The 15,886-nt window shown below is 59.8% G+C and overlaps 1 pseudogene; it reads left to right on the plus strand.

Annotated features, from left to right (window-relative positions):
* The window catches only part of LOC138066517 (otoferlin-like), a 215,442-nt pseudogene that overhangs the window by 116,506 nt on the left and 83,050 nt on the right, over positions 1–15,886 (plus strand).

The following is a 15,886-nucleotide window of genomic DNA, read 5'->3' on the forward strand; positions in this document are numbered from 1 at the left end:
ACAAACCCAGCATCTCCACCACAATGCCCAGATCCCGTCAGCACGTCCACGACAAGCCCAGCGCACCCAACACAAGCCCCAGATCCCCTCCGCACTCGCACAACACGCCCAGCACCCCCAACACAAGGCCTAGATCCCCTCAGCACCCTGCATCACAAGCCCAGCACCCCAAAAACAAGCCCCAGTTCCCCTCAGCACTCCCACACGCCCCACACAACAAACACACGGCCCAGATCCCCTCCGCACCCCCAAAACAAGGCCCTGATCCCATCTGCACTCCCAAAACAAGGCCCAGCACTCCCACAACAAGCCCAGCACCCCCAGTGCAAGACCTAGCTCTCCTCAGCACCCCCACCACAAGCCCAGCACCCCCAACACAATGCCCAGATCCCCTCAGCAACCCCACCACAAGGCCCTGATCCCCTCTGCACTCCCAAAACACATCCAGCACCTCAAAAACAAGCCCCTGATCCCCTCAGTACCCCCAATACAAGGCCCCGATCTCCTCAGCACCCCCAACACAATGCCCAGATTTCCTCTGCACCACGGAAAAAAGGCCCAGCACCTCGAAAACATGGCCAGATCCCCTCAGCACCCCCACTACAAGCCCCGCACCTCCAAAACAATGCCCCGATCACCTCAGCACCCCCACCACAAGTCCAGCACCCCCAACACAATGCCCCGATCCCCTCAGCAACCCCAAAACAGGGCCCAGATCCCCTCAGCAAACCCATTACAAGACCAGCTCCCCCGACACAAGGCCCACATCCCCTCAGCACCCCCAAAACAAGGCCCAGCAGCTCCAACACAACGCCCAGCTCCCCTCTGCACCCCCACAAAAATCCCAGCCCCCGCAACACAAGCCCAACACCTCCAAAACAAGCCCAGATCCCCTCAACACTCCCACAAGCTCAACACAACAAACACACAGCCCAGATCCCCTCTGCACACCCATAACAGGCCCAACACCTCCAATACAAGCCCCAGATCCCCTCCGCACTCGCACAACACGCCCAGCACTCCCAACACAAAGCCCCGATCCCGTTCAGTACCCTCATGACAAGACCAGCACCCCCAACACAACACCCAGATCCCCAAAAACAAGGCCCAGCACCTCCAACACAATGCCCAGCTCCCCTCTGCACCCCCAAAACAAGGCTAGCACCCTGCATGACAAGCCCAGCACCTCAAAAACAAGCCCATGATCCCCTCAGCACTCCCACAAGCCCAACACAACAAACACACGGCCCAGATCTCCTCTGCACCCCCAACACAAGGCCCAGCACTCCCAAGACAAGGCCCAGACCCCTCAGTACCCCTACGACAAACCCAGCATCTCCACCACAATGCCCAGATCCCGTCAGCACGTCCACGACAAGCCCAGTGCACCCAACACAAGCCCCAGATCCCCTCCGCACTCGCACAACACGCCCAGCACCCCCAACACAAGGCCTAGATCCCCTCAGCACCCTGCATCACAAGCCCAGCACCCCAAAAACAAGCCCCAGTTCCCCTCAGCACTCCCACACGCCCCACACAACAAACACACGGCCCAGATCCCCTCCGCACCCCCAACACAAGGCCCTGATCCCATCTGCACTCCCAAAACAAGGCCCAGCACTCCCACAACAAGCCCAGCACCCCCAGTGCAAGACCTAGCTCTCCTCAGCACCCCCACCACAAGCCCAGCACCCCCAACACAATGCCCAGATCCCCTCAGCAACCCCACCACAAGGCCCTGATCCCCTCTGCACTCCCAAAACACATCCAGCACCTCAAAAACAAGCCCCTGATCCCCTCAGTACCCCCAATACAAGGCCCCGATCTCCTCAGCACCCCCAACACAATGCCCAGATTTCCTCTGCACCACGGAAAAAAGGCCCAGCACCTCGAAAACATGGCCAGATCCCCTCAGCACCCCCACTACAAGCCCCGCACCTCCAAAACAATGCCCCGATCACCTCAGCACCCCCACAACAAGCCCTGCACCCCCAACGCAATGCCCAGATCCGCTCAGCACCCCTACCACAAGTCCAGCACCCCCAACACAATGCCCCGATCCCCTCAGCAACCCCAAAACAGGGCCCAGATCCCCTCAGCAAACCCATTACAAGACCAGCTCCCCCGACACAAGGCCCACATCCCCTCAGCACCCTCAAAACAAGGCCCAGCAGCTCCAACACAACGCCCAGCTCCCCTCTGCACCCCCACAAAAATCCCAGCCCCCGCAACACAAGCCCAACACCTCCAAAACAAGCCCAGATCCCCTCAACACTCCCACAAGCTCAACACAACAAACACACAGCCCAGATCCCCTCTGCACACCCATAACAGGCCCAACACCTCCAATACAAGCCCCAGATCCCCTCCGCACTCGCACAACACGCCCAGCACTCCCAACACAAAGCCCCGATCCCGTTCAGTACCCTCATGACAAGACCAGCACCCCCAACACAACACCCAGATCCCCAAAAACAAGGCCCAGCACCTCCAACACAATGCCCAGCTCCCCTCTGCACCCCCAAAACAAGGCTAGCACCCTGCATGACAAGCCCAGCACCTCGAAAACAAGCCCATGATCCCCTCAGCACTCCCACAAGCCCAACACAACAAACACACGGCCCAGATCTCCTCTGCACCCCCAACACAAGGCCCAGCATTCCCAAGACAAGGCCCAGACCCCTCAGTACCCCTACGACAAACCCAGCATCTCCACCACAATGCCCAGATCCCGTCAGCACGTCCACGACAAGCCCAGCGCACCCAACACAAGCCCCAGATCCCCTCCGCACTCGCACAACACGCCCAGCACCCCCAACACAAGGCCTAGATCCCCTCAGCACCCTGCATCACAAGCCCAGCACCCCAAAAACAAGCCCCAGTTCCCCTCAGCACTCCCACACGCCCCACACAACAAACACACGGCCCAGATCCCCTCCGCACCCCCAAAACAAGGCCCTGATCCCATCTGCACTCCCAAAACAAGGCCCAGCACTCCCACAACAAGCCCAGCACCCCCAGTGCAAGACCTAGCTCTCCTCAGCACCCCCACCACAAGCCCAGCACCCCCAACACAATGCCCAGATCCCCTCAGCAACCCCACCACAAGGCCCTGATCCCCTCTGCACTCCCAAAACACATCCAGCACCTCAAAAACAAGCCCCTGATCCCCTCAGTACCCCCAATACAAGGCCCCGATCTCCTCAGCACCCCCAACACAATGCCCAGATTTCCTCTGCACCACGGAAAAAAGGCCCAGCACCTCGAAAACATGGCCAGATCCCCTCAGCACCCCCACTACAAGCCCCGCACCTCCAAAACAATGCCCCGATCACCTCAGCACCCCCACCACAAGTCCAGCACCCCCAACACAATGCCCCGATCCCCTCAGCAACCCCAAAACAGGGCCCAGATCCCCTCAGCAAACCCATTACAAGACCAGCTCCCCCGACACAAGGCCCACATCCCCTCAGCACCCCCAAAACAAGGCCCAGCAGCTCCAACACAACGCCCAGCTCCCCTCTGCACCCCCACAAAAATCCCAGCCCCCGCAACACAAGCCCAACACCTCCAAAACAAGCCCAGATCCCCTCAACACTCCCACAAGCTCAACACAACAAACACACAGCCCAGATCCCCTCTGCACACCCATAACAGGCCCAACACCTCCAATACAAGCCCCAGATCCCCTCCGCACTCGCACAACACGCCCAGCACTCCCAACACAAAGCCCCGATCCCGTTCAGTACCCTCATGACAAGACCAGCACCCCCAACACAACACCCAGATCCCCAAAAACAAGGCCCAGCACCTCCAACACAATGCCCAGCTCCCCTCTGCACCCCCAAAACAAGGCTAGCACCCTGCATGACAAGCCCAGCACCTCGAAAACAAGCCCATGATCCCCTCAGCACTCCCACAAGCCCAACACAACAAACACACGGCCCAGATCTCCTCTGCACCCCCAACACAAGGCCCAGCACTCCCAAGACAAGGCCCAGACCCCTCAGTACCCCTACGACAAACCCAGCATCTCCACCACAATGCCCAGATCCCGTCAGCACGTCCACGACAAGCCCAGCGCACCCAACACAAGCCCCAGATCCCCTCTGCACTCGCACAACACGCCCAGCACCCCCAACACAAGCCCCAGTTCCCCTCAGCACCCTGCATCACAAGCCCAGCACCCCAAAAACAAGCCCCAGTTCCCCTCAGCACTCCCACACGCCCCACACAACAAACACACGGCCCAGATCCCCTCCGCACCCCCAACACAAGGCCCTGATCCCATCTGCACTCCCAAAACAAGGCCCAGCACTCCCACAACAAGCCCAGCACCCCCAGTGCAAGACCTAGCTCTCCTCAGCACCCCCACCACAAGCCCAGCACCCCCAACACAATGCCCAGATCCCCTCAGCAACCCCACCACAAGGCCCTGATCCCCTCTGCACTCCCAAAACACATCCAGCACCTCAAAAACAAGCCCCTGATCCCCTCAGTACCCCCAATACAAGGCCCCGATCTCCTCAGCACCCCCAACACAATGCCCAGATTTCCTCTGCACCACGGAAAAAAGGCCCAGCACCTCGAAAACATGGCCAGATCCCCTCAGCACCCCCACTACAAGCCCCGCACCTCCAAAACAATGTCCCGATCACCTCAGCACCCCCACAACAAGCCCTGCACCCCCAACGCAATGCCCAGATCCGCTCAGCACCCCTACCACAAGTCCAGCACCCCCAACACAATGCCCCGATCCCCTCAGCAACCCCAAAACAGGGCCCAGATCCCCTCAGCAAACCCATTACAAGACCAGCTCCCCCGACACAAGGCCCACATCCCCTCAGCACCCCCAAAACAAGGCCCAGCAGCTCCAACACAACGCCCAGCTCCCCTCTGCACCCCCACAAAAATCCCAGCCCCCGCAACACAAGCCCAACACCTCCAAAACAAGCCCAGATCCCCTCAACACTCCCACAAGCTCAACACAACAAACACACAGCCCAGATCCCCTCTGCACACCCATAACAGGCCCAACACCTCCAATACAAGCCCCAGATCCCCTCCGCACTCGCACAACACGCCCAGCACTCCCAACACAAAGCCCCGATCCCGTTCAGTACCCTCATGACAAGACCAGCACCCCCAACACAACACCCAGATCCCCAAAAACAAGGCCCAGCACCTCCAACACAATGCCCAGCTCCCCTCTGCACCCCCAAAACAAGGCTAGCACCCTGCATGACAAGCCCAGCACCTCGAAAACAAGCCCATGATCCCCTCAGCACTCCCACAAGCCCAACACAACAAACACACGGCCCAGATCTCCTCTGCACCCCCAACACAAGGCCCAGCACTCCCAAGACAAGGCCCAGACCCCTCAGTACCCCTACGACAAGCCCAGCATCTCCACCACAATGCCCAGATCCCGTCAGCACGTCCACGACAAGCCCAGCGCACCCAACACAAGCCCCAGATCCCCTCCGCACTCGCACAACACGCCCAGCACCCCCAACACAAGGCCTAGATCCCCTCAGCACCCTGCATCACAAGCCCAGCACCCCAAAAACAAGCCCCAGTTCCCCTCAGCACTCCCACACGCCCCACACAACAAACACACGGCCCAGATCCCCTCCGCACCCCCAACACAAGGCCCTGATCCCATCTGCACTCCCAAAACAAGGCCCAGCACTCCCACAACAAGCCCAGCACCCCCAGTGCAAGACCTAGCTCTCCTCAGCACCCCCACCACAAGCCCAGCACCCCCAACACAATGCCCAGATCCCCTCAGCAACCCCACCACAAGGCCCTGATCCCCTCTGCACTCCCAAAACACATCCAGCACCTCAAAAACAAGCCCCTGATCCCCTCAGTACCCCCAATACAAGGCCCCGATCTCCTCAGCACCCCCAACACAATGCCCAGATTTCCTCTGCACCACGGAAAAAAGGCCCAGCACCTCGAAAACATGGCCAGATCCCCTCAGCACCCCCACTACAAGCCCCGCACCTCCAAAACAATGCCCCGATCACCTCAGCACCCCCACAACAAGCCCTGCACCCCCAACGCAATGCCCAGATCCGCTCAGCACCCCTACCACAAGTCCAGCACCCCCAACACAATGCCCCGATCCCCTCAGCAACCCCAAAACAGGGCCCAGATCCCCTCAGCAAACCCATTACAAGACCAGCTCCCCCGACACAAGGCCCACATCCCCTCAGCACCCCCAAAACAAGGCCCAGCAGCTCCAACACAACGCCCAGCTCCCCTCTGCACCCCCACAAAAATCCCAGCCCCCGCAACACAAGCCCAACACCTCCAAAACAAGCCCAGATCCCCTCAACACTCCCACAAGCTCAACACAACAAACACACAGCCCAGATCCCCTCTGCACACCCATAACAGGCCCAACACCTCCAATACAAGCCCCAGATCCCCTCCGCACTCGCACAACACGCCCAGCACTCCCAACACAAAGCCCCGATCCCGTTCAGTACCCTCATGACAAGACCAGCACCCCCAACACAACACCCAGATCCCCAAAAACAAGGCCCAGCACCTCCAACACAATGCCCAGCTCCCCTCTGCACCCCCAAAACAAGGCTAGCACCCTGCATGACAAGCCCAGCACCTCGAAAACAAGCCCATGAACCCCTCAGCACTCCCACAAGCCCAACACAACAAACACACGGCCCAGATCTCCTCTGCACCCCCAACACAAGGCCCAGCACTCCCAAGACAAGGCCCAGACCCCTCAGTACCCCTACGACAAGCCCAGCATCTCCACCACAATGCCCAGATCCCGTCAGCACGTCCACGACAAGCCCAGCGCACCCAACACAAGCCCCAGATCCCCTCCGCACTCGCACAACACGCCCAGCACCCCCAACACAAGGCCTAGATCCCCTCAGCACCCTGCATCACAAGCCCAGCACCCCAAAAACAAGCCCCAGTTCCCCTCAGCACTCCCACACGCCCCACACAACAAACACACGGCCCAGATCCCCTCCGCACCCCCAACACAAGGCCCTGATCCCATCTGCACTCCCAAAACAAGGCCCAGCACTCCCACAACAAGCCCAGCACCCCCAGTGCAAGACCTAGCTCTCCTCAGCACCCCCACCACAAGCCCAGCACCCCCAACACAATGCCCAGATCCCCTCAGCAACCCCACCACAAGGCCCTGATCCCCTCTGCACTCCCAAAACACATCCAGCACCTCAAAAACAAGCCCCTGATCCCCTCAGTACCCCCAATACAAGGCCCCGATCTCCTCAGCACCCCCAACACAATGCCCAGATTTCCTCTGCACCACGGAAAAAAGGCCCAGCACCTCGAAAACATGGCCAGATCCCCTCAGCACCCCCACTACAAGCCCCGCACCTCCAAAACAATGCCCCGATCACCTCAGCACCCCCACAACAAGCCCTGCACCCCCAACGCAATGCCCAGATCCCCTCAGCACCCCTACCACAAGTCCAGCACCCCCAACACAATGCCCCGATCCCCTCAGCAACCCCAAAACAGGGCCCAGATCCCCTCAGCAAACCCATTACAAGACCAGCTCCCCCGACACAAGGCCCACATCCCCTCAGCACCCTCAAAACAAGGCCCAGCAGCTCCAACACAACGCCCAGCTCCCCTCTGCACCCCCACAAAAATCCCAGCCCCCGCAACACAAGCCCAACACCTCCAAAACAAGCCCAGATCCCCTCAACACTCCCACAAGCTCAACACAACAAACACACAGCCCAGATCCCCTCTGCACACCCATAACAGGCCCAACACCTCCAATACAAGCCCCAGATCCCCTCCGCACTCGCACAACACGCCCAGCACTCCCAACACAAAGCCCCGATCCCGTTCAGTACCCTCATGACAAGACCAGCACCCCCAACACAACACCCAGATCCCCAAAAACAAGGCCCAGCACCTCCAACACAATGCCCAGCTCCCCTCTGCACCCCCAAAACAAGGCTAGCACCCTGCATGACAAGCCCAGCACCTCAAAAACAAGCCCATGATCCCCTCAGCACTCCCACAAGCCCAACACAACAAACACACGGCCCAGATCTCCTCTGCACCCCCAACACAAGGCCCAGCACTCCCAAGACAAGGCCCAGACCCCTCAGTACCCCTACGACAAACCCAGCATCTCCACCACAATGCCCAGATCCCGTCAGCACTCCCACGACAAGCCCAGCGCACCCAACACAAGCCCCAGATCCCCTCCGCACTCGCACAACACGCCCAGCACCCCCAACACAAGGCCTAGATCCCCTCAGCACCCTGCATCACAAGCCCAGCACCCCAAAAACAAGCCCCAGTTCCCCTCAGCACTCCCACACGCCCCACACAACAAACACACGGCCCAGATCCCCTCCGCACCCCCAAAACAAGGCCCTGATCCCATCTGCACTCCCAAAACAAGGCCCAGCACTCCCACAACAAGCCCAGCACCCCCAGTGCAAGACCTAGCTCTCCTCAGCACCCCCACCACAAGCCCAGCACCCCCAACACAATGCCCAGATCCCCTCAGCACCCCCACCACAAGGCCCTGATCCCCTCTGCACTCCCAAAACACATCCAGCACCTCAAAAACAAGCCCCTGATCCCCTCAGTACCCCCAATACAAGGCCCCGATCTCCTCAGCACCCCCAACACAATGCCCAGATTTCCTCTGCACCACGGAAAAAAGGCCCAGCACCTCGAAAACATGGCCAGATCCCCTCAGCACCCCCACTACAAGCCCCGCACCTCCAAAACAATGCCCCGATCACCTCAGCACCCCCACAACAAGCCCTGCACCCCCAACGCAATGCCCAGATCCGCTCAGCACCCCTACCACAAGTCCAGCACCCCCAACACAATGCCCAGATCCCCTCAGCAACCCCAAAACAGGGCCCAGATCCCCTCAGCAAACCCATTACAAGACCAGCTCCCCCGACACAAGGCCCACATCCCCTCAGCACCCCCAAAACAAGGCCCAGCAGCTCCAACACAACGCCCAGCTCCCCTCTGCACCCCCACAAAAATCCCAGCCCCCGCAACACAAGCCCAACACCTCCAAAACAAGCCCAGATCCCCTCAACACTCCCACAAGCTCAACACAACAAACACACAGCCCAGATCCCCTCTGCACACCCATAACAGGCCCAACACCTCCAATACAAGCCCCAGATCCCCTCCGCACTTGCACAACACGCCCAGCACTCCCAACACAAAGCCCCGATCCCGTTCAGTACCCTCATGACAAGACCAGCACCCCCAACACAACACCCAGATCCCCAAAAACAAGGCCCAGCACCTCCAACACAATGCCCAGCTCCCCTCTGCACCCCCAAAACAAGGCTAGCACCCTGCATGACAAGCCCAGCACCTCGAAAACAAGCCCATGATCCCCTCAGCACTCCCACAAGCCCAACACAACAAACACACGGCCCAGATCTCCTCTGCACCCCCAACACAAGGCCCAGCACTCCCAAGACAAGGCCCAGACCCCTCAGTACCCCTACGACAAACCCAGCATCTCCACCACAATGCCCAGATCCCGTCAGCACGTCCACGACAAGCCCAGCGCACCCAACACAAGCCCCAGATCCCCTCCGCACTCGCACAACACGCCCAGCACCCCCAACACAAGGCCTAGATCCCCTCAGCACCCTGCATCACAAGCCCAGCACCCCAAAAACAAGCCCCAGTTCCCCTCAGCACTCCCACACGCCCCACACAACAAACACACGGCCCAGATCCCCTCCGCACCCCCAACACAAGGCCCTGATCCCATCTGCACTCCCAAAACAAGGCCCAGCACTCCCACAACAAGCCCAGCACCCCCAGTGCAAGACCTAGCTCTCCTCAGCACCCCCACCACAAGCCCAGCACCCCCAACACAATGCCCAGATCCCCTCAGCAACCCCACCACAAGGCCCTGATCCCCTCTGCACTCCCAAAACACATCCAGCACCTCAAAAACAAGCCCCTGATCCCCTCAGTACCCCCAATACAAGGCCCCGATCTCCTCAGCACCCCCAACACAATGCCCAGATTTCCTCTGCACCACGGAAAAAAGGCCCAGCACCTCGAAAACATGGCCAGATCCCCTCAGCACCCCCACTACAAGCCCCGCACCTCCAAAACAATGCCCCGATCACCTCAGCACCCCCACAACAAGCCCTGCACCCCCAACGCAATGCCCAGATCCGCTCAGCACCCCTACCACAAGTCCAGCACCCCCAACACAATGCCCCGATCCCCTCAGCAACCCCAAAACAGGGCCCAGATCCCCTCAGCAAACCCATTACAAGACCAGCTCCCCCGACACAAGGCCCACATCCCCTCAGCACCCTCAAAACAAGGCCCAGCAGCTCCAACACAACGCCCAGCTCCCCTCTGCACCCCCACAAAAATCCCAGCCCCCGCAACACAAGCCCAACACCTCCAAAACAAGCCCAGATCCCCTCAACACTCCCACAAGCTCAACACAACAAACACACAGCCCAGATCCCCTCTGCACACCCATAACAGGCCCAACACCTCCAATACAAGCCCCAGATCCCCTCCGCACTCGCACAACACGCCCAGCACTCCCAACACAAAGCCCCGATCCCGTTCAGTACCCTCATGACAAGACCAGCACCCCCAACACAACACCCAGATCCCCAAAAACAAGGCCCAGCACCTCCAACACAATGCCCAGCTCCCCTCTGCACCCCCAAAACAAGGCTAGCACCCTGCATGACAAGCCCAGCACCTCAAAAACAAGCCCATGATCCCCTCAGCACTCCCACAAGCCCAACACAACAAACACACGGCCCAGATCTCCTCTGCACCCCCAACACAAGGCCCAGCACTCCCAAGACAAGGCCCAGACCCCTCAGTACCCCTACGACAAACCCAGCATCTCCACCACAATGCCCAGATCCCGTCAGCACGTCCACGACAAGCCCAGCGCACCCAACACAAGCCCCAGATCCCCTCCGCACTCGCACAACACGCCCAGCACCCCCAACACAAGGCCTAGATCCCCTCAGCACCCTGCATCACAAGCCCAGCACCCCAAAAACAAGCCCCAGTTCCCCTCAGCACTCCCACACGCCCCACACAACAAACACACGGCCCAGATCCCCTCCGCACCCCCAAAACAAGGCCCTGATCCCATCTGCACTCCCAAAACAAGGCCCAGCACTCCCACAACAAGCCCAGCACCCCCAGTGCAAGACCTAGCTCTCCTCAGCACCCCCACCACAAGCCCAGCACCCCCAACACAATGCCCAGATCCCCTCAGCAACCCCACCACAAGGCCCTGATCCCCTCTGCACTCCCAAAACACATCCAGCACCTCAAAAACAAGCCCCTGATCCCCTCAGTACCCCCAATACAAGGCCCCGATCTCCTCAGCACCCCCAACACAATGCCCAGATTTCCTCTGCACCACGGAAAAAAGGCCCAGCACCTCGAAAACATGGCCAGATCCCCTCAGCACCCCCACTACAAGCCCCGCACCTCCAAAACAATGCCCCGATCACCTCAGCACCCCCACCACAAGTCCAGCACCCCCAACACAATGCCCCGATCCCCTCAGCAACCCCAAAACAGGGCCCAGATCCCCTCAGCAAACCCATTACAAGACCAGCTCCCCCGACACAAGGCCCACATCCCCTCAGCACCCCCAAAACAAGGCCCAGCAGCTCCAACACAACGCCCAGCTCCCCTCTGCACCCCCACAAAAATCCCAGCCCCCGCAACACAAGCCCAACATCTCCAAAACAAGCCCAGATCCCCTCAACACTCCCACAAGCTCAACACAACAAACACACAGCCCAGATCCCCTCTGCACACCCATAACAGGCCCAACACCTCCAATACAAGCCCCAGATCCCCTCCGCACTCGCACAACACGCCCAGCACTCCCAACACAAAGCCCCGATCCCGTTCAGTACCCTCATGACAAGACCAGCACCCCCAACACAACACCCAGATCCCCAAAAACAAGGCCCAGCACCTCCAACACAATGCCCAGCTCCCCTCTGCACCCCCAAAACAAGGCTAGCACCCTGCATGACAAGCCCAGCACCTCAAAAACAAGCCCATGATCCCCTCAGCACTCCCACAAGCCCAACACAACAAACACACGGCCCAGATCTCCTCTGCACCCCCAACACAAGGCCCAGCACTCCCAAGACAAGGCCCAGACCCCTCAGTACCCCTACGACAAACCCAGCATCTCCACCACAATGCCCAGATCCCGTCAGCACGTCCACGACAAGCCCAGTGCACCCAACACAAGCCCCAGATCCCCTCCGCACTCGCACAACACGCCCAGCACCCCCAACACAAGGCCTAGATCCCCTCAGCACCCTGCATCACAAGCCCAGCACCCCAAAAACAAGCCCCAGTTCCCCTCAGCACTCCCACACGCCCCACACAACAAACACACGGCCCAGATCCCCTCCGCACCCCCAACACAAGGCCCTGATCCCATCTGCACTCCCAAAACAAGGCCCAGCACTCCCACAACAAGCCCAGCACCCCCAGTGCAAGACCTAGCTCTCCTCAGCACCCCCACCACAAGCCCAGCACCCCCAACACAATGCCCAGATCCCCTCAGCAACCCCACCACAAGGCCCTGATCCCCTCTGCACTCCCAAAACACATCCAGCACCTCAAAAACAAGCCCCTGATCCCGTCAGTACCCCCAATACAAGGCCCCGATCTCCTCAGCACCCCCAACACAATGCCCAGATTTCCTCTGCACCACGGAAAAAAGGCCCAGCACCTCGAAAACATGGCCAGATCCCCTCAGCACCCCCACTACAAGCCCCGCACCTCCAAAACAATGCCCCGATCACCTCAGCACCCCCACAACAAGCCCTGCACCCCCAACGCAATGCCCAGATCCGCTCAGCACCCCTACCACTAGTCCAGCACCCCCAACACAATGCCCCGATCCCCTCAGCAACCCCAAAACAGGGCCCAGATCCCCTCAGCAAACCCATTACAAGACCAGCTCCCCCGACACAAGGCCCACATCCCCTCAGCACCCTCAAAACAAGGCCCAGCAGCTCCAACACAACGCCCAGCTCCCCTCTGCACCCCCACAAAAATCCCAGCCCCCGCAACACAAGCCCAACACCTCCAAAACAAGCCCAGATCCCCTCAACACTCCCACAAGCTCAACACAACAAACACACAGCCCAGATCCCCTCTGCACACCCATAACAGGCCCAACACCTCCAATACAAGCCCCAGATCCCCTCCGCACTCGCACAACACGCCCAGCACTCCCAACACAAAGCCCCGATCCCGTTCAGTACCCTCATGACAAGACCAGCACCCCCAACACAACACCCAGATCCCCAAAAACAAGGCCCAGCACCTCCAACACAATGCCCAGCTCCCCTCTGCACCCCCAAAACAAGGCTAGCACCCTGCATGACAAGCCCAGCACCTCAAAAACAAGCCCATGATCCCCTCAGCACTCCCACAAGCCCAACACAACAAACACACGGCCCAGATCTCCTCTGCACCCCCAACACAAGGCCCAGCACTCCCAAGACAAGGCCCAGACCCCTCAGTACCCCTACGACAAACCCAGCATCTCCACCACAATGCCCAGATCCCGTCAGCACGTCCACGACAAGCCCAGCGCACCCAACACAAGCCCCAGATCCCCTCCGCACTCGCACAACACGCCCAGCACCCCCAACACAAGGCCTAGATCCCCTCAGCACCCTGCATCACAAGCCCAGCACCCCAAAAACAAGCCCCAGTTCCCCTCAGCACTCCCACACGCCCCACACAACAAACACACGGCCCAGATCCCCTCCGCACCCCCAAAACAAGGCCCTGATCCCATCTGCACTCCCAAAACAAGGCCCAGCACTCCCACAACAAGCCCAGCACCCCCAGTGCAAGACCTAGCTCTCCTCAGCACCCCCACCACAAGCCCAGCACCCCCAACACAATGCCCAGATCCCCTCAGCAACCCCACCACAAGGCCCTGATCCCCTCTGCACTCCCAAAACACATCCAGCACCTCAAAAACAAGCCCCTGATCCCGTCAGTACCCCCAATACAAGGCCCCGATCTCCTCAGCACCCCCAACACAATGCCCAGATTTCCTCTGCACCACGGAAAAAAGGCCCAGCACCTCGAAAACATGGCCAGATCCCCTCAGCACCCCCACTACAAGCCCCGCACCTCCAAAACAATGCCCCGATCACCTCAGCACCCCCACCACAAGTCCAGCACCCCCAACACAATGCCCCGATCCCCTCAGCAACCCCAAAACAGGGCCCAGATCCCCTCAGCAAACCCATTACAAGACCAGCTCCCCCGACACAAGGCCCACATCCCCTCAGCACCCCCAAAACAAGGCCCAGCAGCTCCAACACAACGCCCAGCTCCCCTCTGCACCCCCACAAAAATCCCAGCCCCCGCAACACAAGCCCAACACCTCCAAAACAAGCCCAGATCCCCTCAACACTCCCACAAGCTCAACACAACAAACACACAGCCCAGATCCCCTCTGCACACCCATAACAGGCCCAACACCTCCAATACAAGCCCCAGATCCCCTCCGCACTCGCACAACACGCCCAGCACTCCCAACACAAAGCCCCGATCCCGTTCAGTACCCTCATGACAAGACCAGCACCCCCAACACAACACCCAGATCCCCAAAAACAAGGCCCAGCACCTCCAACACAATGCCCAGCTCCCCTCTGCACCCCCAAAACAAGGCTAGCACCCTGCATGACAAGCCCAGCACCTCGAAAACAAGCCCATGATCCCCTCAGCACTCCCACAAGCCCAACACAACAAACACACGGCCCAGATCTCCTCTGCACCCCCAACACAAGGCCCAGCACTCCCAAGACAAGGCCCAGACCCCTCAGTACCCCTACGACAAACCCAGCATCTCCACCACAATGCCCAGATCCCGTCAGCACGTCCACGACAAGCCCAGCGCACCCAACACAAGCCCCAGATCCCCTCCGCACTCGCACAACACGCCCAGCACCCCCAACACAAGGCCTAGATCCCCTCAGCACCCTGCATCACAAGCCCAGCACCCCAAAAACAAGCCCCAGTTCCCCTCAGCACTCCCACACGCCCCACACAACAAACACACGGCCCAGATCCCCTCCGCACCCCCAACACAAGGCCCTGATCCCATCTGCACTCCCAAAACAAGGCCCAGCACTCCCACAACAAGCCCAGCACCCCCAGTGCAAGACCTAGCTCTCCTCAGCACCCCCACCACAAGCCCAGCACCCCCAACACAATGCCCAGATCCCCTCAGCAACCCCACCACAAGGCCCTGATCCCCTCTGCACTCCCAAAACACATCCAGCACCTCAAAAACAAGCCCCTGATCCCGTCAGTACCCCCAATACAAGGCCCCGATCTCCTCAGCACCCCCAACACAATGCCCAGATTTCCTCTGCACCACGGAAAAAAGGCCCAGCACCTCGAAAACATGGCCAGATCCCCTCAGCACCCCCACTACAAGCCCCGCACCTCCAAAACAATGTCCCGATCACCTCAGCACCCCCACAACAAGCCCTGCACCCCCAACGCAATGCCCAGATCCGCTCAGCACCCCTACCACAAGTCCAGCACCCCCAACACAATGCCCCGATCCCCTCAGCAACCCCAAAACAGGGCCCAGATCCCCTCAGCAAACCCATTACAAGACCAGCTCCCCCGACACAAGGCCCACATCCCCTCAGCACCCCCAAAACAAGGCCCAGCAGCTCCAACACAACGCCCAGCTCCCCTCTGCACCCCCACAAAAATCCCAGCCCCCGCAACACAAGCCCAACACCTCCAAAACAAGCCCAGATCCCCTCAACACTCCCACAAGCTCAACACAACAAAC

The sequence above is a fragment of the Struthio camelus genome, chromosome 3 (assembly GCF_040807025.1).
Source record: "Struthio camelus isolate bStrCam1 chromosome 3, bStrCam1.hap1, whole genome shotgun sequence".
Taxonomy (NCBI): domain Eukaryota; kingdom Metazoa; phylum Chordata; class Aves; order Struthioniformes; family Struthionidae; genus Struthio; species Struthio camelus.